Below are 22,555 nucleotides of genomic sequence, written 5' to 3'. Positions count from 1 at the left end.
CCGGGCGACCTCCCCCTCAGCCTCGACCACTCCCTCCCGCGCCGGCTCCAGTGGGAAGTTCGGGTCCCTGCTTCGGTAGCAGGCCAGGACGTGCTCGGCCACAGCACGTGCCAAGCCACGTCCCTCCCGGGCAGCAAGTTCCTGGACAAGCCGTCCAAGACCACCCTTCTCCACGGCCCGTCGCATCCGCCGGAGTATGTCCTCCAGCATATGCTCGAGGTTGACCCGCGAGACAAAGGCAGTCTCGATTTTCTCCTTGGCGGCCCGCAGCTGTGCCTCGAGTCCCTGGTCCCCGGCCGGACCGGGAGCACCGCCAGCCACGGTGGGGACGGCAGCCTGCTTCGTCTTGGCCACCATCTCGGACAAAGCGCGTTCGCGCTCGGCCAGTTCCGCCTCGTGCTTCGCATTCTCCTCCGCCCTGGTAGCCGCGGCGGCCATCACAGCAGCAGCTTCGCCCTCTCGGCGACTCAGTTCGCCTTCTCGGCGACTCAACTCATTCTCCCGCCGGGCCAACACATCCTCCTGCTGGGCCACCGAATCCTCCCGGGCACCAAGATCCGACGCCGATAGCTCGTTGTCCACTTCCCGGACGGAGACGTCCTCCTCCCAGTGCTTGATTTCTTCTCTGATCTTCTGGAGATCGTCTTCCCAGCGCTGGAGATCGGCGCGCGTCTTCTCGGCCGCACCCTCCCGGCGGGCCAGCTCGGCTTGCCGCTCCTCCGCGGCCTGCTCCCGGGCTGCGACAGCCACCTCCCTCTCCTGCACCTGCCCCATCCTGGCAAGGGCCTCGGCAGCTTGCTGCCTCGACGCCTCGGCCAAGCGGGCGGCGTCTTCTCGTTCCCGCGCGGCCTCTGCCCGCGCGGTCTTCAGAGTTTCTCGTTCCCGCGCGGCTTCCGCGCGGATGTCTTCTAGGAGTTTCTGCTCCCGCGCGGCTGCCGCACGGGTCTCCTCCTGGGCGCCCGCCAGCTGCGCCTTCTCCAGTGCCAGGCGAGCGCACTCGGCTTCGAGCTCCCCCTCCTTGGCCCTCACCACTGCGCCCAGCTGCCCGACTGCTACTTGGACGCCTTTAATGGCGGCCAGGAAGGGATCGACAGGCCGGCCGGGCACTGGGGGGGCCCAGGCTTCTCCGCAGGATGCCTCCAGGGGGGCCAGGCTCTCCGCCGGGCCTTGCGCCGCCATCCGCCCCGGGCTCTGCCTAACCGGGGTAGGCTCCGCCGGAGCCAAGGTTTCGGACAGCGGCCGCATTCCCGCATCGGCCGCCCTGTCCGCCGGCCCCGGCAGAACATCCACCTCCACCATTATCCGCCCCGGGCTCTCCGCGCCCGGGGTAGGTTCCGCCGGTGCCCTTCTCTCAGCCGCCGCCTCCGCCTCTCTCCCAGGGGCCGCCACGTCAATTGGCATCTCCGCCGTTCCTATGTCGGCCTCCGCTGTTGCAGCGGGCAGGCTCGGCTCTGGCCCCGGCGCCTGCTCTCTCTCCGTCACAGCAGCGCCTGCAGCCGGCCTACGGGAGACGAGTGAAAGTTGTCAAAACTCAGTTCGGGCCGGAAATGCCCATGGAAAAGCAAGCAAGAAGACTCACCGATACCGCCATTTGGCCGCTGGGAGCCTGATGTCCGGGTCCGGCGCTGTCGGTCCTGACTCCTCCCGTCGCCTCTTCCGTTGGGGGCTCGGCTGAGCCGCTGCGCGGGGTACGGGCGCCGTCGTGCGGGCCACGGGTGCCGCCGCACGGGTCTCGGTCTCCGCCGTGCGGGTCGCGGGTGCCGATGCAGGCCCCATCCGCACCAGGCGCGGCTCCAGCACCGGAAATGCCGCCGCTGCCGTCGGCGACGGCGGAGAATCCGGCACTAGGATCAAGGCCTGGGGACGCTTTCCCCGATCTCCCGGCGCCAACTCCTCAACAACTTCAGTGGCGCCATCCTCTCTGGTACGGCGGCTGCCGCTTGCGGCGACCCCTTCACCAGCCTGCGCCGAGCTACCAGCGACCTCATCGCCAAGTAGTTCCTCCAGCCCGGGGAGTTCGGAGGCCTCAGGACTCCGGCTTCTTGGCCGGTCCACGGGCCCCTGGGCATCGAACTCCGGCAGCCCCGCCATAATGGCCACCCGGCTGGGGTTGGCACAGAGCGCCATCTCCGGCCACGGGAGTTCCGCCCGGCTCATATCCTCCGTTCCGGTGATCACCCTTGTCATCCCCCGCAGTTCCGCCGCCCCCAGATCCCAGCTCGCGCCAATCTGGGTCCTGGTGATGTCCTCCGGCCCGGTGTAGAACCAGCTCGGCCGGGCCCGTTCTCGCAGAGGCGCCAACCGACAACGCAGAAAATCCGCCACCACCATGACTGAGGTCAGCCCGCCCTCACGCAGTTCCAGAATGCGCTCCAGCACCGGCTTCAGTCTCGCATCTTCTGGTGGCGGCGCCTCCCACGTTGATCGCCGAGGTTCCGCCGCCTTCTCTGGCAATTCGAGGCGCTCGTGGGGGTCGATGTCGACAAAGAACCAGTCCCGTCGCCATTCCTCCCACTTGCTGCGCATCACCTGGGGAATGTAATGGTCCCCCAGGCCTTCCCGGAGCCGAAGGTTGCAGCACCCCACGACGTCCGCCGTGGAGTGCCCCCTCTTCTTCCCCACCGGCCGAAGGACGAAGAAGTGGCGAAGCAGCGTCGCCGACGGCATCACCCCCACGAACATTTCGCAGAGATGCGCGAAGACCGCCAACGCCACGACGGAATTGGGGCTTAGATGCACCAGTTGAATGCCGTACGTCTCCAGCACTTGCAGAAAGAAGGCGGAGAACGGCGGCACTAGCCCCGCCGCCACAAAGGAGGTGAAGAGGACGGTCCGCCCAGGGACAGTCGTCGCCGGCGTCAGAGTCGCCGGCCTCACCGCCACAGCACCCTCCTGACCCTCCGGCACCAGCAGCTTCCTAATCTTATCCGCCGCCTCCTCGTTCCTCAGACGAGACTCCGGCAAGATGCTGTCCGAAGTTTTGTCCCGTCGTCCTCCTCCAACCCTCGTCATCTCGGCAAGATGGGGGATGTTTTTTGGTGGTGAAAAGAGAGAGAAGGGAGAATGCTCCGGTCGCCTGGGAGTTTCCTGAGGGCTTCGGAGCACGAAGAAGGCAAGTGCAAGAGAGCGTAAAAAGGGGAATGGACCGATCCGTTCCCCCTTTTAAATCTCAAAATTCGAAAACTGCCGCCCGAACGGTTCGCTCCCGCCGATCGCGCGATGTCAGCGATTGCCAGGCGTATTTTCCTCGATCTGCGCGGCAACCGCGCGTGCCGCCCGGATGGATATCATACCCTTCGGAAATTGTGTGGACACGCGTCCACTCATTTTCCGGTTGGAACATACTTGAGGTCTAGGTCCGCAAGGGCCACCCCTCGAAAGCTTGCCACATGGCGTCCGCGCCAGCCTTGGCCTCGGTCACGATGAAGGGCCCATTCGCAGTCTCCGTCCCATCGGCTACCAACGGGCCCGGGGGCTACTGTCGGTGTATTTAGAACCAGGGGTCCCTAAGTCCCGAGGCCAGGCCGGCCATCCACCACATATCACCGCCCTGCAAGGTAGGTAGAAGCTAAGTCCCGGGAGAAGGTGCTCGGGGCCGCCGCTTCTGGTTCCCGAGCACCCTAGTTCCCCGATGATCCGCAGAGCCCAAATACCAAGAAGGAAGTGCTCGGGAGAGAGTGCTCGGGGCTGCACGTGGCAGCCCCCGAGGACTCGGTGCCCCGAAGGTCCCACCGAAGTGCTCGGGAGAGAGTGCTCGGGGCTGCACGTGGCAGCCCCTAAGGACTCGGTGCCCCGAAGGTCCCACCGAAGTGCTCGGGAGAGAGTGCTCGGGGCTGCACGTGGTAGCCCCCGAGGACTCGGTGCCCCGAAGGTCCCACCGAAGTGCTCGGGAGAGAGTGCTCGGGGCTGCACGTGGCAGCCCCCGAGGACTCGGTTCCCCGAAGGTTCGCGCAAGATCATTCAACGACCCGAAGGGTCCCGTCGTCAGGGTGTCATCCAGTCAAAGGCCCAATGCCGCATTTAATAGGCACGCGCGGTCTGACATCCTGACATCCTGATATTCTCAGCTGCCCACGCCCCAGTGTCAGACCCTGCCATACACTGGCAGGGGGGCGTGGGTCCATTAAATGCACGGGTCCCGTTCCGTTTTATCCAGGTGCCTCGGGATAACGTTGCCAAAATCGAAGCGCTCGGCCTGCCACCCTGCCCTGGCAGAAGAACAAGACAGGGTGGGCGCACCGGGCACCTCTGAGGCTGCCCGGTGGGCCCCTTTCATGGTGCCCCGAGGCTCCCGCAGCGGCTGGTGGTCGAATGCGCGCCGCATCTCTCCACCGCCCCTGTCACTTCGCCAAGATGAAATGATTATGCCTTTCTCCGTGGCACCTTGGCATTCACGTCCCCTCTTTCCCATTCAGGATATGTTGAGGTCGGCGCGCCTATAAAAGGAAAGGATGGAGAACACTAGAGAGGAGAGAGGAAGAGCCCCCGACCACAAGACGACCAAGAGATCAGACAACCAACAATCTCCGGCGAACCAGGCCAAAGATAGATCGACAGACACTCGAACCAGCTCAAGTTAAGCTAGAACAGAAGAGCCTCAAGCTCTTTGTAAACAGTTCTCCCCTTAGAACCAGATATCTCCTTGAAGAATCCCCTTCAAGGATAAATATAGCGCTCATACAGGAGTAGGGTGTTACGCCTCCGTGCGGCCCGAACCTGTCTAAAACCCGGCGTACCCACTTTTCCTTGCATTAGGGTGATCGTCTCCCACCAGCCATCGCATTTATTTCCGTTCCCGATTATTTCCCACACAAGCTTTTCCAGGATCATCCCCCCGGCCGAATCTCTAAAAAGGGGTCTCTCGGGATCCCTACGACAAGAGTTCACTCTCCGACACCCACCCCTTAATCACTTATACCTGGCCATTTTAACCTCCATAACCCTTCTCAAATGCGGAAGCTGCCGCGTTCATCTCCATTAAGGCCACCGGCCAATCTCTCTGAATCCACCCATTTCCCTCCTCATTTCCCGCTCAGTTTTATCCTTGGCACCGTCGTCTTCTTCGTTTCCGGTGGGAGCTCTGCCGCCACCGCAATTCTTCGTGGCCGAGCTCCTCTAAGCCCTTTGTATCCCCTCTACGGCACTGCAGGGTCACCGGAGAAGCTTACTGCTGCTCCTCGGCCTCCCTCCACTGCCGGAGCACCATCCTCGCCCGGACTGAGCTCCTTTGACCGTCCCTCTCCATCGCCAGCCTCCCTCTGCCCTTCTCCGACGACATGAAGCCTGTGGTAATGACCCCCGTGTCGCCCTCTCTCTTTTGTGCCTTGTCCCGTCGCGATCTGTGGCCGGTGGCGCACTTTTACGCAACTCTGGCAAAGTTCCAACCTCCCCGCCACCGTCGGCCGGCCGTCGCCCATGTCTACGCTGCCTGGTCTGAGCCCCCTTCACCCCGGCCGTCTGATCTTCATCCATCGGTCCAAATCGCGTACCCCTTCGGTCTTCATAATCGGCCCACCGTAGACCTTTGGACCGGCCTCCAGGCTGTGGTTCATGGGTCCATGGACCATTTCCATAGGTTTTTCAGTTCAAAAAAATAATTAAGTTTTGATTTATGGCATCACAAATAGAATTTTCAGTATAAAATCAATTCAGTTTATTCTCGAAAATCAAGTAAAATTTGCAGATTAGCCCTGAAACTTCAAAAGCTAAATACTTTTTGCACGTAGCTTCGTTTTGGGTAATTTTCACACCAAAATGTTCGTAGCGACGGTAGAATCTTTATAGGTTTTTTACCTAATTTTAGTACTATATGGTGTACTGTTCTTAGTAGTTTTCAATGTGTTCTTTTTCCGGTATGTCGATTAGGAGGTGAGCAGTTCGGGAATCTTCAAGATCAAGCTTTGGAGGACTTTGAGCAATCCTCCGCTGAAGACAAGTGTCCTTGAACATTTTGCCCTTATTTTAGAATTCATGTGTAGCTATTTTATTCCTTCTATGCATGCTTGTCTAAATTGGAATCCTATGTTAGGGTTTACTAGCTTTGTATGATTATTCCTTGTCACTATTGTTTAACCATGGGTTAAAATGGGTAGTATATGGATGGTGAAAATGTTAATCTTGACTAATGTCTATGCAACCAGAAACGGGTATGGTAATCTTGTAGCAACATGGTATAGAGATCCTAACAGGATGGTTGATTTGAGTGGTGCTGAATAGGAGGCTTGTGTTGGTTTCTGTGTGGGGTCCTAAAGATCGGTTCTTAAACATGTAACCAAGCGAATCTGCACAACCACGAGACCTATATAAGTACGGTCTGATCAACTAATTAGCCACCCCTCTAACTCTGTGGGCACCGTTGGACGGTTGAGTGGCACAAGAGGAGGTTTCTATGTTAGCGGTGAAACCTCGATGGGTGCCTGCAAGTTGGCATGAGCTTTGTAAAGGCCTTGTAGTGAGACCCCGACTCCACACCCCGGAAGTGTGAAGCAACACAGGAATGACGACTCATGAGAAAAGCTGTGCAAACTCTGCAGAGTATCAATTTGGTCGATCAACCGTGCTTACAGACAAGAGTGGACTTGGACTTCTTCGGGATTAGATGGGATCAGGGTTTGGTATGGTTGGTTGGGTAGCCGGGTAATGAAATTACCTGGTGAGTTTTGGTAGTCGAATGGAATCCGATGAGTCAATCCGTTTGTTATAGTGGTGTCTTCACACTTAGTAAATAGGATGCATGTGGTCAAAGTCATTAGGTTTAAGTTTGCTTAGTGCAGTTAACCGTATCTAACCTTTTCTTGACTTAAGCCACATAGCATGTTTTTTTCCTTCACTTGCGGAGTACATTTTTATACTCACACCTGTTGTCTCTTCTCTTGCATTCTACTATTGTTCAGAAGCCGTCAATGAAGCTGCAACCTTTGATGAAGAGGACTTCCACCTGGAGTTGCTGTTCTAGGCTGGAGTGCCCACGGTTACCACATGTGGAAGATAGAAGCCCCGCCAGCACTGAATATCTTTAGTTCCGCTGTGTTTTCTTTTAGACTCTCGGGTCCTTTATAATAAGTTAAATATGTTATTGTATTATTGGCACTGTAATGATACACTGATGATGTAATGTATGTATGAAGCTTGATCCTAGCATACATGTGTTGTGCTCGATTTTGTTCCTTTAAAACTAGGTGTTACAATTCTGGTTGTAAACCCTTATAGTATAGTTGCATCTGATACTTCTTAGCACAGTTATTAGTTCATTAGGATTTTCACTTGCCCAGTAAAAACCATGCAGCATTGTTACTCCATTTTATGCAAGTAATCGAGTTATTCCCGGTAATCTTGCAGTGAGCAAATTGCAGATGGTCAATTGTTAAACCTTTTATAGTAACATGTTTGCTTTAAACATTATAATAAGTATTGACTATTTACATCCACGGATATAGAGGTTAGGATATTTTTATTACTTTGATAAAACAGAACACCATTTATCTAAAAATAGCCAGTTACCTCAGTTGCACACAATATATATCTTAGCTAGGGACGAGAGAAGTTAAGATTTTCACACACTGCATGCATGCATCTACTCAAATGCTCTCTCTTTGGGTGCTACTACAATACTAGCACTACAGCGCTGGCACATGCATGCAGGCCGCAAGAGCTATATCTTTAACACTGCAGATTTTTATTGAGATGTTCCACCACAAGTTAAAAGTCAGTATGGAATGCAAATTCCTGTGCACAAACGCTTAATTCGTTATGAAATACTTATGTAGACTTATAAAGACTTTATATCAGGCAGCATGTGCATTGCATCGCTGTATCGATCGGTTTTCTTTTCTGCGTCTCAAATAAATCTTATAAACACTTTGTGCATATCCAGAAGATAAGAACAGTACATATGCTCTATCTCTCTCACACACTCTCTCTCCCCTGTCACATGAACATGCTCCCCGACCTTTTATTATGTTGCTACGTTGTAGCCCATGGACCACTTGGTACATTCACATATACCATTGTAATACAGTAATAGTATAATGCCCTTCCCAAATTTTAATAGCGGTAGTGATATCAATAAATATGGCATGACTAGAATCAACCATCAAGGGCCTTAGTAGAAATTTTCTTACTTGCTCTACAACCACAGTGAATAAAAGTTCATTATAGTAGACGAATAAGTGTAAAAAATTCTCAGTATAAATTATGAGTATGACAATGAGCATGGGTCCAGACCCCACACGTCAGTGAGACATTCATCGGTTTTGAGGCATAAGAAATAAAGAACTGGTAACTCGTAAGAAATCTTGAACCACCATATACATTCCTTTCGTTTGGACGGCTACGTAGTTTATTCAGATATCCAGGTTGTTTAAACTGCAACTTTGTAAAACTGAAGAGGGCACTGACAATTCGTCTCTAAAATAGCATAAACAATCTCCATTTTGGTACTATTTCTCGAGCAGCTTCTGTAATCCATAAACATTTAGGGCCGATTTGTTTCAACGGGAGATTCTGAAAAGTAATTTGTAGATTATGGATTGTAAAAGACTGGATTGTAAAAAACTGGATTATAAAAAACTTTTAGATTGTGGATTTAAAAAACTTTAATGGGCAGTCCAATAAAATAGACTTTCACAATCTGTGAAAAGATAAGGAAAACCAGCTTCTTGAATTCTCACAATCAAACAAGCAGATTGTAAAAAGCTATAAAAAAATTATCTGTTTGTTTCAGCTTTAGATTGTAAAAGCTGAAAGCTACAATCTGAAACCGAAACAAATAGCCTCTTAATCGTACTTACAATTTATTTATCGCTTTCAAATAATTTGTGCATCAATATTGACGTCCCACTTACTGAAACAAGGAAGATGCACATTTGATTTGCCTTTTATGGGTTCATGAAACTAGGTGCCATGCCGGTTCTCGTGGTTGAACTCAACTGATTTAGGTCATGTTTGTTTCTTACTTCTAGTTTTACTTCTGTTGCTATCAGAAATTAGAACAAACGAGATTTTAGAGAAGTGGTTTCTGAAGAAGGTAGAAGTTTTTTTTAAAGAAAATGAATTAAAGCTGAGAAACTCAGTGAGAAACATTTTTCTGAAAAGCTATATGCTGATAAGCCAAAAATTTATTATAAAAGCTACTAGTCTATTTTTAAAAATAACTTTTTATACAAACAAAATACACAATTTATAAAAAAACCAAAAGGCAAAAACCTAAATAAACAGAACCTAGCCAGTACGATCGATCGACATCCCTACGTGACTTGCTAGAAGTAGATAGCTTCAACCACCGGTCAAGTAGCTCCAGAAACAGAGGGCTTAACCGCCACATGCATCTACTGGTGCGGTAGCAGGAGCCAAAGGCAAAGGTACAGTGACGTACAATGCCACACCGTCCTTGCTACGGCTGCGCGCTCTCTCTCTCTCTCTCTCTCTCTCTCTGACTCTGAGCATGGAGTACAGTAAATGGCAGTAATAGCAAAAATATGGAAGTGATCAAAGATGGGATGTAGAGCATGAAAATGGCCATGCACATTGAGAAGTAGTGAAAGAGTAACTACATAACACCACGGAGGTTCATATGCTCCGTCCTAAATCCCAGCCTCTCTTGCTTCACTAAGTTGGGGCGATCCAAATAATGTGGCCCTAAGGGTGGTATTATTTTGTAAGAATTCCTTCCCCACCAATAGGAAAGATTGGCATATCTGGCCAAAATATCACTAAATGTGTCCATGCCATGTAGGATCGAGCATCGCTTGTTATTTTTTGAGGCAATGATATTTTGGGGAACTATGATTCTTCTACTGTATGGGAACATATATTAACAGTTAGGTTCTTGTAAATTGTCATGCATGTGGAATTACTAGGGCTCAATGTACGCTGCATGTTGTTTCGCAACCTGACACGCTGATTGAAGCCTCCAAACCTAAAACCCAATAAGGTTTTGTGAGACCATACACCTAAAGCTCCTAGTTTTATCGTTGCAATGGTGAACCCTAGCTGAATCGCATGTAGTTAGTGGTACATAGTGGCATGTCACAATTGGAACCACGAGTTCATTTTAGTTCCCTTGTAAGGTTTTGTTGCGAACCGTCAATCCAAATGAACATTTTTTACACCTGCAAGGTCTAATGTGTTGCATAGATGATTAAGTGCATACAGCCCTGCATGGCTTTCCCTAGAGGAAGGGGGAAAGAAAAAGAAAAGAAAAGGACATGGCAAGAAGGGTAGGGTAGTAATTTTACTGCTTATTAATGATGCCTTCTTTTCTTCCATATATGGCTAGCTTCCATGCTGAGTAATGGACAGAAGAATTAATAGTTATAAAATAAAATGAAAAAGAAAAGGAAGGAAAGTATCTAAAAAGCAAAGACATGTGTATAAACTATAACACTAATGGAAATGAAGCAATTTTGTACGTACAATAATCTGCAAAAATTTACACATCGACCTCTTAAGCTTTATCATCCTCTATCTGTACTCAGTTTCAAGCAATTTTGTGCGTAAGATAATCTGCAAAGTTTTACAACATGATCTATTTGTACTCGTATTTAAGTTCGCACAATGCTCATCATAATAAATATTACTTCGCCTCAGTAGCAGATTAGATACACTTCCGTAGGAACGAGATTGTCAACTAGAGGTATGTGAATAGACGTCTCAATAAATTTCTTGCGAAATCGATAGCATTCTCCCATTTAGATCACCCAACGTACTCAAAACTCAAGCGGAAGTAAAAATAGAGAGAAATTTTAATAAGAGAAAATCGAGACAACACGACTTCACAGATAGTGTATGAACCATAGGTTCCATTTAAGATCAATTCATGTGTCTTAATACTCGAAAGATCACAACTTGCAAAGAAACAAGAAAAATAAATACCGAGCAACGAAACTTTTCAAGTTTGATTGTCTAGAGGCAAGGGAATTCAAGACCCCATCACATAAACATGTGTATGCAAATTTTATGCCTCTAGCAACAAGAAGGATGACCTCACAAGGTGCTGAAATTTCGGCCCAAAAATCAGAATGAAAATCAAATATGAAAACAAAAAACTTGTAAAATTGCAAGGTAACCAACAGAGGAAAACTAGAATGAGGTGAGCACAATAATATGAAGAAAAATAAATTTTATTGTAGCAGAGGTCGGCCCTATTTTAACCAGATTATAAAGATTTTTTCTCATAAAACTCTCACCTAATACATAGGCTAAGCACTCATCTTCTTCTCCTCTAAAACCCTAGCACATGGCTCTAATATGGATGGCACAAGAGGCTCAAAATGGCTAGTTCATCTCCTTCCATAGCCTTAACCCTCTATTTATAAGGCTAGGAAACTTGATCCTTAAGTTTACTACTTTTTCACAAAATACTCATCTCTTGTAGTACACTCATATCTACCATCTAGGGTATTTTAGTTCATTTTCTTCTTGATTCATCGAACAACCACGGGGCCTTCATGACTTAGCTTCGCCTCGACGCAAGCTTCGTGATGGTGCCACGTACTCCTCTAGTCCTCCCACAGTTTTGAGGCCAAACCATGAAACCATAGCATATTCTCAAAGCGTGACTCCCCACTTGCTTACACCTTAAGCAAGCGCTTTGATGTCGACGTGTGTACTCCATCTTACGATCCTGACCGCCAACAAGTCTCTCCCGTTCCTGATCCCTCGGGCCGTCTTGTCGCTTGCACCGGCATCCCCTTCACTTGACTTTGGTAACACGTCGTCTCCATCCACATTTCATGCTTTGCTTAACCTCCACGTGTTCAGCTAAGATCACTCTTGACTCCTCCTAGCCTCCTTGATCGTCCGGCATCAAGCACTTTACTTGGCCCTGATCATCCCGCCGTCGACAACCAAGTTGCATTCATCACCTATACATCATGAGGCAAGCAAACATATATCTCAAACTCCAATTCCAGTTAGTCCATAATCAATATGCTCAAATGAAATTTCAAATCAATTCAAATCACATCAAAGCTCATAGAAAATCAAAGATCATCAAACCAAATAAATATCAATGTCAATCACTCATCACAAGTAAACCAAGATACATTTTAACTTGGTTTCTCAATCTCACCTTTAATGAGTGCATTGACAACCCTCAAAGCACAAAGATTTTAGCTTGGAGAAATTAAAACAAGATAAGCTTATCCAAGGGACAAAAACTCGAGAACGAGCAAAATATGTCACTTGACATAATAAAGGTTACAAAAACCCTATTAGAGGCAAATGCGAGCCAAAAACCTCAAAAGAGCAAGAAAAATTCAAAAACACATGCTCCTATTTGATGATTGCACATTTTTCTATTTTTTCCATTTCATTTCTAGATAAATGCAATTTTCTCCCCTTTTATTGAATATTTGTGCATAATATCTTTGGCATATTTTCTCTCCCTTTGGCAATACAAACATCAAGGATACAAGACAATACCAAAGATGTGCAAATGAAATGCAAGTCTATAAAACTTTACATATAGATCACAAAGCACTTACAAGAACTAGAGATATCAAAGCACTATAAGGAGTAAACAATATAACTAAAAGTCGCACAAAGTATCGAAGTGAGTTCATGTCACAAGCACCAAGAGTGAACCAAGTTTTGATCATGTTGTTCAATTATCTAAAAGATGTCACCATAAAAACATCCATAGTTTCATGATCAGTGCAAAGATTAGATAAACTAGTGCTATGTCAAGTTCAATCTAGGCAACCAAGTTCAACCTGATGGGCTATGCAAACACTCACATATCAATCCAAGTCTTAGTTTGATAACATGAAAAGGAACATTTTTAGCAAATTAAAAAGCACAAGTTAACTTTTTCATTTGATCATTTAACTATCATCAATTGAGCTTTAAGCAACCATGGGTTTACTTTTTTGACAAACCATATGAAGCTTTAAGCCACCGTATTGGATTTAATTTTAACTCAAAATTTGATCATTTATTTTATTAACTCAACATAAGATTCAAGATATGCAATTTTTCACAAAGCTAAAACAAATTGTGTATTTGCGATACAAAAGAGCATATGCTCTCCCAAGGGTTAATCATGGGTTAAATATTTACATAGACAAATATCAAAGACCCCCAATCCGCTGAACTGAACAAAGCGACATAGCACAAGTTTTTCACAGAACTAGCCATAATTTAAGCATTGATCAAGCTAAAGAAAATACTCAAGGATGACAAAAGATTATGCTCATATTTCAAGTTCATTCTTAGAAAAAACAAGCTTTCTTAACAGATTTTATGTCATGTTTCAATAAGAGCCTAAGCTTCCACAAATTGTTATACATCCACTACACATAGCACAAATTCACAACTAGTATAAGAAAATGCAAAGAACATATAAGTGAAGCTTGGTAACATGATTATCTCACAAAATGTTATAAAATACAAATGCAATAAAAGTAAGATAGAATATATACAAAGGTAACTTTTCCTCGCACAATGCTATAGGGATAATACACACCAAGCTCTCCCCATAGAAAGACAAACTTTGTTGCATCTAGAGACTTGGTAAAGATGTCGACTAGCTTGTGTTAGGTATCTATATAGCTCAACCTAATGTATCTCTTCTCATTGTGGTCTCTCAGGAAGTGGAATCTCACATCTATGTGTTTGGTTATGGAGTGTTGAACTAGGTTATTCGCTAAGCTTATGGCACTAGTGTTGTCACACAAAAACGGCACACTCCTGAAATCTAACTAAGAATTCCTCAAAGTAGCAATCATTCACAAAATCTATGAGCAACAGCTACATATTTAAGTTCAACAGTAGACTATGTAACGCTAGACTGCTTGTGAAAAGACCAACACAAAAAAGAAGTACCCAAGAAATAACAAGTACCAGAGGTACTCTTCCTGTCAATGCTATAACTAGCAAAATCCGCATATGAAAAGTCACAAAGAGAAAGCGAAGAGGATGCAGAAAACCAAAGGTCATACTCAAGAGTGTGCTTGAGATACCTCAGAATGTGTTTCACCGCTTGGCGGTGAGACATCCTCGGTGAAGTCTGGAAGCGAGCACACAAGCATACGACAAAGTAGATGTTAGGTCTTGTCATTGTCAGGTATAGGAGGGAGCCGATCATGCTCCTATACTTTCGGTTGTTCACCTCCTCGCCATCTTCATCTAGATCAAGCATGGTAGAGGTAGCCATCAATGTCACCGATGGTTTTGTTTTGCTCATGTTAAACTTCTTCAGCAAATCCTTAGTGTACTTCGCCTGGTGAACGAAGGTGCCTTAATTGCACTGCTTGATTTGAAGTCCAAGGAAGAAGTTGAGCTCACCCATCATCGACATCTCGAACTCTCTGCTCTTAGTTTCTGCAAACTTGGCCACAAGTGCATGAGAAGAGCCACCAAAAATGATATCATCCATATAAATCTAAATAAGTAAGAAATCATTGCAAAGAATGAACAAATGTTTATCAGCTGATCCTATCACATACTCATGCCCTAGCAAGAAAGACCTAAGCCTATCAAAGGTCACATCACAGGACTTCATGATGGTGTTAATGTCAAGATTAAAGACCCTATAAGAATGACCATAAAGAGAATACCCTAAGAAAATACCATCAGAAGAATACGACTCGAACTTGTCAAGATTGTCACACTTTAGAATGAAGCACTAACACCAAAAACTCTCAAATGTAAAACCATGTTTGAGGTGTTAAGAATCGGCACTGATACATGTTAGTACCAATTCGTGTTACGAAATGGCATTGAAAGTGGGTATTAGTGCTGGTTCTAGCCACGAGCCAGCACTAATAATGAAGGGACTATTAGTATCGGTTCGTGTCACGAATCGACATTGATAGTTGATGATAATCGATTTTTTAAAATTCATAACTTTTTTATACGGTGTCGGATGGAGATAAATTTTATATGAAAATTATAACACTCGGCGTGATGTACAACTTTATAGTTGAAAATATTTTTATTTGATGTCATATAGGTGATCAAATCTGAGTTACAAACAATTTAGCACACATAACTTATCGGGCTCGAGTTCTTTTGTCGTGATTTACTCATGGGAATATACCTAGCACTCATGGACTACATGAATATAGATGAAACTAGTAACACAATATTGAATGATAATATATGCAATGTTAACCACCAATACATGATTAACATATACTTTATATGAAATATATTAATTGAAGTTCTTGTTTGACTTTCACACGAACACCCATTTCTAAATTATATGACATGTGGAATGATGGAAAAATATAAGTCAGATAAATGCTAATCTCTAATAGTAATAAGTACATGCTGAAATGATAAGACATGCATGCTAAAGTTTGTTTAGGTTGAAGCTGGAAAAAAATGTCGGTTTGCATATTGAAGATTTTCAAAAATTCATAAAATATTCATATAGTATTCAGATGAGAAAAATATTTATATAAAAATTATAGCTCTCAATGAGATCTATAACTTTGTAGTTTATAATTTTTTATTTGAAATAATTTATATGCCAAAATAATCATGACAAAGTTTTCGGTAGGAAGGGTCAAAAGAAAATATTTTGTATTGCTATCAGCAATGAGAGATAGGTGATATAGTAAGGAAGTACGTGCGAGGAAGGAGATCGTGGGTTCAAATCCAATGGAATGCATATGTGTGAAAAACAAGCAAATTGAGACTTACGACAACGTGTCGTGTGCGTGTGGGTAGCTAGAGCCTCGGGGGCTAGTCGGTTGAAAAAACAAATTGAGCCCCAAAATGTCTATTTTGGAACCGACTATCAGTAATAGTTCCAGATAAGAACCAGCACTGATGACACTTTCAGTGTCGGTTCCAGAATCAACACGGATAGTCGGTGACTATCAGTAGTATCGAGTAATCAGTGTCTGTTCAAGAACCGTCACTGATGATGATTTTGATCTGACACTAATGATATGTTATGTGAATGTGATACAATGCAATATTACTTTGCAACAACTAAGAAGAAGAATCACACAATTGAAAACTGAATGAAGGGTAGCCATCGACAGCTAGTGCACAATTTTGGCTATTGCTACATACAAAACTACCATCTTCATTGCACTCTCCTCAAATCATCAATGTACATAGATTAGCCACTCATTTGCCAATTAAAGTTTATGCAAGAAATAGCCTACTTTCGCATCTAGTTCTCCTTTTATCTTTTCCAACAACTAAATGGATCTTTAGTCATTTTTCATAAAATGTCATTTGCAACTTGGATTTTCCTTGGGAATGATTCACCCTGGGAGATCTATATATTTTTTCCTTTAAACGATTAAGATGCCATATTGCTCAAATAGTTTGAGCGCTCAATAAGTTTGTAATGCCATTGATGGTGAAGGGAACACTCTTCTATCTTTTTTTTATTGCAATGGTCGATCATTTCTTCTGCTTCCTAAGGTAATACTTCCTAGTACGTACGAGGAGAACAACTTTTGGGAAGTTACATATTCTTGTTATTTTACTCTTTCTGTCACGCTGGCTAACCAGTGCTCACCTCCAACCCATATACAAACTGGCAAAGCAATTTTAGAAGGCGGCGCATTTTGGCAATTTCACACACTTCTCTCAACGGTTCTGTCTCGACAGTGGCAACCAATGCTTCACCTCCTAAAATATACGTACAAGACAATCATTTTTTTTGGAAGGCTACATATTCTAATAGGACTGAGATCCTCTGCATTGAGCATTGGAGAAGCCAATGCAGAGATGCTACAGACCTCTGTATTAAGTGAACGCGCACCGTCTGATAAAAACGAAGGGCTCAGATCAGGCGCTACAGCAACCTGTGAACAGTAAAGTACGTCGCTACATTAGGCCGTGCTACTGTCGCTACAGTTTATGTACAGTAATAGCAGTTAATTAATGTAGGCTGCTGTAGCTGTTGACTCATTATACTGTTCACGTAGTGATTCTCAGCATTAATCTCAATTAAGACAGAGGATCGGGGTCCATTCTACTACTTCACGCTTTTCTGTCACCACGTTATCTATCCAATACTTTATCTTGGCTATTACTCAGTACTCACTTTGGCCATAAAAACATATCGTTTTAGAAAAAAGGTTTGGTTAATTTTTTACAACTTTAACTAACAATATTTAGTTTGAAAACTTTAAAATCAAATTAGTAGATTTGTCTTGAAAATACTTTTATAATATCACAAATTTCATAAATTTTATAAATATATTTTAAATAGAAAATATTGGCCAAAGCTATGCATTGAAAACTATGACTTATCCAAAATGATATATATTTATGACTGTTGGGAGTACACAAGTTGGCATGCAATTCTAGAAGGCTATGTGGTTTGTCAACTTCACGTTTTTTTTCCCTCCACAATGGTTAGCCAGTACATCGCATACACGCATGTATATGTTGGCAAATTGAGATCTGGGCAAAGATGATCTAGATCATTCATTTCTTCTTCCATGGCCTAGATCGACAGCTTGGAGATGATCTAGATCATCATTTCTTCTTCAACGACCAAGATCTACAGCCATAGTACTTTTTTCCATTGTGCATATCTATGCTACCATTGCTACGGTTTTGTCTGATCTTGGCCTTTGATTTTGGATCCAGCGGTTGCTGTCACCCTCCCCTAGCCCATGGACCAGCACAAGCCCAAGTTTCTGAAAGATGGGCAGTTTCATCATTTCTCACTTTGTCTCTCTCCATCGTGCTAGCCAGTACTAGGGATGGCAACAGATCAGATCGAGTGCAGGTTCAACCAAAACCCACCCGTAGCGAAACCTGAAACTCAAAACCCGACCCGCAATCGAATAGCTAATCGGGTTAAAATGTGCCCCCGCACCAGAACCCGATAGGGACCCATCGGGTCTTATCAACAAAGGAGTGGTAGACCATGTGAGAGAGGGGCACAGAGGAGCGACACTGACGCGAGGGGGCGGCACACCGGCGTGGAAGGGCGGAGGGGGCCCATGTAGAGGGGGCACTACAACACGGTAGAGTATTTGAGGTTAGGCTATTCAGCCTCAAATACTAGGAAATTTAGCCTCAAAAGATATATTGAGGCTGACAAAGCTTGCCTCGGATACCCCCGCCTCAAATAGGTGACTCTGAGGCTGTCAAATCTTCCTCAGAATCAGCTTGAGGCAGGCGGTCCACCTCAATGCATTTGTGTCAGATTGAGTCAAAAAAGCTACCTCAAAATTGATCCACATTAATTACTAGCATTATATTTTGAATTTCATATATTTCTCTTGAATAATTAATACCAAAATATTCATATTAGGACACAAGGGTGGTAATGTCTGAAATGGTAAATTATATCTTTATCAGAGCATTCAACATGTTATTGTATGACATTCATGTGAACAAGACACACACAGCTTGATCTTAGTAGAGATACATATACAACTCTGATATTTAGCACACCCCACACCCCTTATTTGCATCTGTACATAATAAAAATGAAAATCTATAAACAAAATGTAGATAGTTGACATTGCATTATATTTCCGTGCATTATGGTTGAGAACCACGCAATCTAATGAGTTCCAAAAACCTGTCTGAAAAAAAGAAAGAGACAACTTGATAGAATTATAAGGCAATCCAAAAATACATAACACTATGCATTATACATGCAAATAAAGATAGACTTTTAAAATAGTACTTCTGATCCTTACACTTGCAAGTATGAAGTATCATTTACAAGTTGTACCTTCAAAAGTACATCAAATCAAGAGAAGGCATCGGTGCATTAAGTTTTAGATACAATAGTGTTGTGATCAAAGACATGCATGCTACTCACTTTTGAACTATTTCTAAAGTAGGCTTAAATATTACGAACTTTGCCATGGTGGTACTTTTTTAAGGAGAGGACAAAATCATAAAATGTCAATAAGCAGTTTCCATCATCTAAATGAATGATGACTTAAGAATTAACAACAAGAATCCTGGATTCATATAGCAGCGATTCAAGGATAAACAATGCAATAAAGTGTTTAAGAGTAACCCAGGTGAACCACTGCCAGAACATAGGCAGGAACACCTCACCACTATCTTGAAGCTCAGCATAAGACTAAGAAATTATGGACAATCAGGAAGCAAGCTACTCACCCAAACTTTGAATCTGACAGCATAATGAGTGGCCCCTCTATGCATATTTGTCCAGCATCATATATGATCACTGATTTTATACACCAATTGTATGTTCTGTGAATGTTAAAAATTCTTTGTTAGATACACATCGTAATATGGAGCATATATACAGATATAGCTGCAACTGCAGGGAGTTTTTCTTCTGAGAAATAGAGTTTTGTGATGCAACTCCCTACTTATCTGTCAGGCTAAACTTGGGGATCGAACCTTCTCCTAAGTCATCAATTAACATCCATGGGAACATAAGTATCGATTTAATTTTTGGGATCACAACCATTAGATAAGATTTGCATAATACAACTTCAGAGGAGATTGAAAGGAAACAATTTTAAGAAACGAACAAAGATAACCAACCTGATGCTAAAAGTATGCAAGTTAGTTTAGAACCTCATGTAAATCTGCCCATTCTAATTACTTCTGGAGAAATGAATCAACCAGTTCTACTTTTAGAGAGAAAAAAATCAAAACTAATAGAAGAGCATTGATACGTTACCCATTTATGCTAGCATAAAACATATCTACGTCGCAACATAAATACCAAGAAATTAGAGCGAATTTAAATTGGTATTTTTCTTAAACTAACCGTTAGAACACTTGTTTTTTTTTTAATCAAAAGCAAGAGACAGACGCATAGCCCATATTAATTGATTGAAGAGCCGTTGCTATAGCATATTGCCTGCTTTCAGGTAAATGATGGTAATAGTAATATGTATTAGAAGTAGCATCAAGGCATCAACCATTGATAGCAAAATCAATATTGACCATACACAATTGAAATTAAAGACAAAAAGAGATGAGAGAATTTAGGTAAATCAACCTGATAACCATGGACTGACACAGTGGCAGTCCAACCATGGCTCATGGGGGGGGGGGGGGAGGCACTCCATAGGAGCCCATTGGAGGCAGGATTGAAGGAAGTCATGTGGAGAAGGACAATGAGGTCACCACCAATGTAGTCCTAGAGGCACCGGAGTTCGGAACAGCTTGACTGCTTGGTGGATCTGGACCGCAGCGCAATGAACAGATCGACAATGGAGGCATGCATCTGAGCGACCATGGAGGAGAGGTTGGATTTGGCCTTAGGCAGCAACACAGTTTCGTGGGCAGCGGTGCTACCAAAGGATTGAGCTAGGCGTGTGTCTTTGTCTGTGGACCCTGTAGCACAAGATGCTGGACAGGGACGGTGGCTGGTGAAAGGTGGGGAACAAGCAAGGCTTGACGATGGAGAACTGGACTGGAAGATTAAGGAAAGGGGAGAATTTGGTGGAGGGCACCATGCGCCTGGTGGTGAGGGTAGCACCTTATCCATTTGAGCTAGTTGAAAAGAAGGGAAAACTGCAAAAACCCCCCCAAAAGTCACTTGGATTTTGACTTTCCCCCCCAAAAGTTGTTTTGTTGCAAAAAGCCCCCCAAAAGTTTGACTTTGTTGAAAAAACCCCCTAAAAATTCAAAAAAATAAAAAAATCATTACAAAAATTCTAAAAAAAACTAGAGACAATTCTAAGACCTTCTGTGAAATTTGTTTTCAAAAATAATATCCTTTGCATCATATTTCATGGAGAGGAAGTTTGGAAAAAAAAGAAAAATGTGCAGCTCATTTATTAACTCATGTTATTTTAACTTTGTCATGTCTACCATTATTTTTCCTACACAAATAATTGTTTAAGTAAACTAATAAAAGTGGTTTCACTAATTTTGGGGGTGTTATGGATTAGTTATGAATTAATCTATCTGCAACCCATTTACTGAATCCTGCACGTTACAATAACTATTTCAAGATTTCATGTATTTTTAAAAGATAGAGGATCATGTAAGAAGACTAAAAAAATTTGTTTCATGATTTTTGGATTAGTAAATAATTAACTATGCATTTAACTCGAATTAATAAATGAGTTGCACGTTTTTCTTTTTTTTCAAACTTACTCTCTATGAAATATGATGCAAAGGATATTATTTTTGAAAACAAATTTCACAAAAGGTCTTATAATTGTCTCTAGTTTTTTTTAGAATTTTTTGTGATTTGTTTTAAATTTTTTTGAATTTTTAGGGGTGTTTTTGCAACAAAATCAAACCTTTGGGGGGTTTTTTGCAACAAAACAACTTTTGGGGGGAAAGTCAAAATCCAAGTGACTTTTGGGGGGTTTTTTGCATTTATCCCTGAAAAGAAAGAAGAAGAGTGGAAAAAATAGGAGAGATTTTACCTATAGCTCGCGCACCCACAAAAATTTGGTACAGTAGCCATTCCCTGCTGCCTCAGACTACTCGTTGAGGCACACAGGATTTGAGGCTAACAACTGTTGCCTCAAACAAATATGGGAGGCTAACACGTCTGCCTCAAGGCAACATTTCGAGGCAAGAAACTCTAAACAGCCTCAAACAGCTGCCTCAAATTCTAGGTTGTGTTGTAGTGAGGGCGAAGGGGCAGGTGGGTGGCATGGTCGTGTGGAGGAGAGGCCGAAGGTGCGGCATGGACGCATGGTCGTATAGGCGTGGAGGCCAGGCGGAGCTGCTGTGACCTGGGATGAGTGCTTGAGTGGGCTGGGTTGGCCAGCTAGGATGACATGTTATTCGGTCTGTTCGGTTGACCCGTAGGCACACACAAATATAGGTACAAATTCACGCCTGACCAGCTACAATTCACTTGGGTACTCAACCTGTTAGACCCGTAGGTGGGATTTAGCACCCGAACCCGCACCCACCGGGTACAGAATCTGTGGGCACCCGAACCTACGGGTCTCTCTCTGATCATAAATACATGTCGTTTTAGAAAATTGTTTGTCAAACTTTTAGAACTTTGACTAACAATATCTTTCAAAGTATTTAGTTTTAAAACATTAAAATTATATATGTAGATTTATCTTGAAAAAAAATTCTTTTGTTATATCACAAATTTAATGAATTTTATAAATATATTTTTAATAAAAACTAGTGTTTAAAGATATGCATTTGAAACCATGACTTATTTAAAATAATGTATATTTCTAACTGAAAGGAGTAATTCACAAGCTGGCATGCAATTCTAGATGGCTACTGGTTTGGCAACTTCACGTTTTTTCCCTCCACAATGGTTAGCCAGTACATCGCATCCACGCATGTATATGCTGGTCCATTGAGCTCTGGGCAAATATGATCTAGATCATCCATTTCTTCTTCCACGGCCTAGATCGACAGCGTGAAGATGATCTAGATCATCATCTCTTCTTCAACGGCCTACATCTACAGCCACAGTCCTTTTTTTCATTGTACATATCTATGCTACCATTGCTACGGTTTTGGTCTGATCTTGGCCTTCGATTTTTGATCCAGCGGTTGCCGTTACCCTCCCCCAGCCCATGGACCAGCACCAGCCCCGGTTTTGGAAGAATGGGCAGTGTCGTCATTTCGCCCTTTCTCTCTCTCCACCGTGCCAGCCAGTACACAGTACTTATACAAGCACTGGCGCACTGCC

General features: G+C 44.2%; 1 long non-coding RNA gene across 1 annotated transcript; it reads right to left on the bottom strand.

The window, feature by feature from the left end:
* Positions 1-18,251: 18,251 nt before the first annotated feature.
* LOC133900580 (uncharacterized) lies at positions 18,252-20,436 on the bottom strand. The gene is made up of 3 exons (XR_009906567.1): positions 19,925-20,436; positions 19,066-19,161; positions 18,252-18,515 (listed from the first exon to the last, which is right to left on the bottom strand). It is a non-coding gene; the product is annotated as an uncharacterized LOC133900580 (long non-coding RNA).
* Positions 20,437-22,555: the final 2,119 nt, after the last annotated feature.

The sequence above is a fragment of the Phragmites australis genome, chromosome 19, assembly GCF_958298935.1.
Source record: "Phragmites australis chromosome 19, lpPhrAust1.1, whole genome shotgun sequence".
NCBI classification, from domain to species: domain Eukaryota; kingdom Viridiplantae; phylum Streptophyta; class Magnoliopsida; order Poales; family Poaceae; genus Phragmites; species Phragmites australis.
Note: the sequence above shows the minus strand (reverse complement) of the source record. Positions and strands in the feature narration are given on the sequence as shown.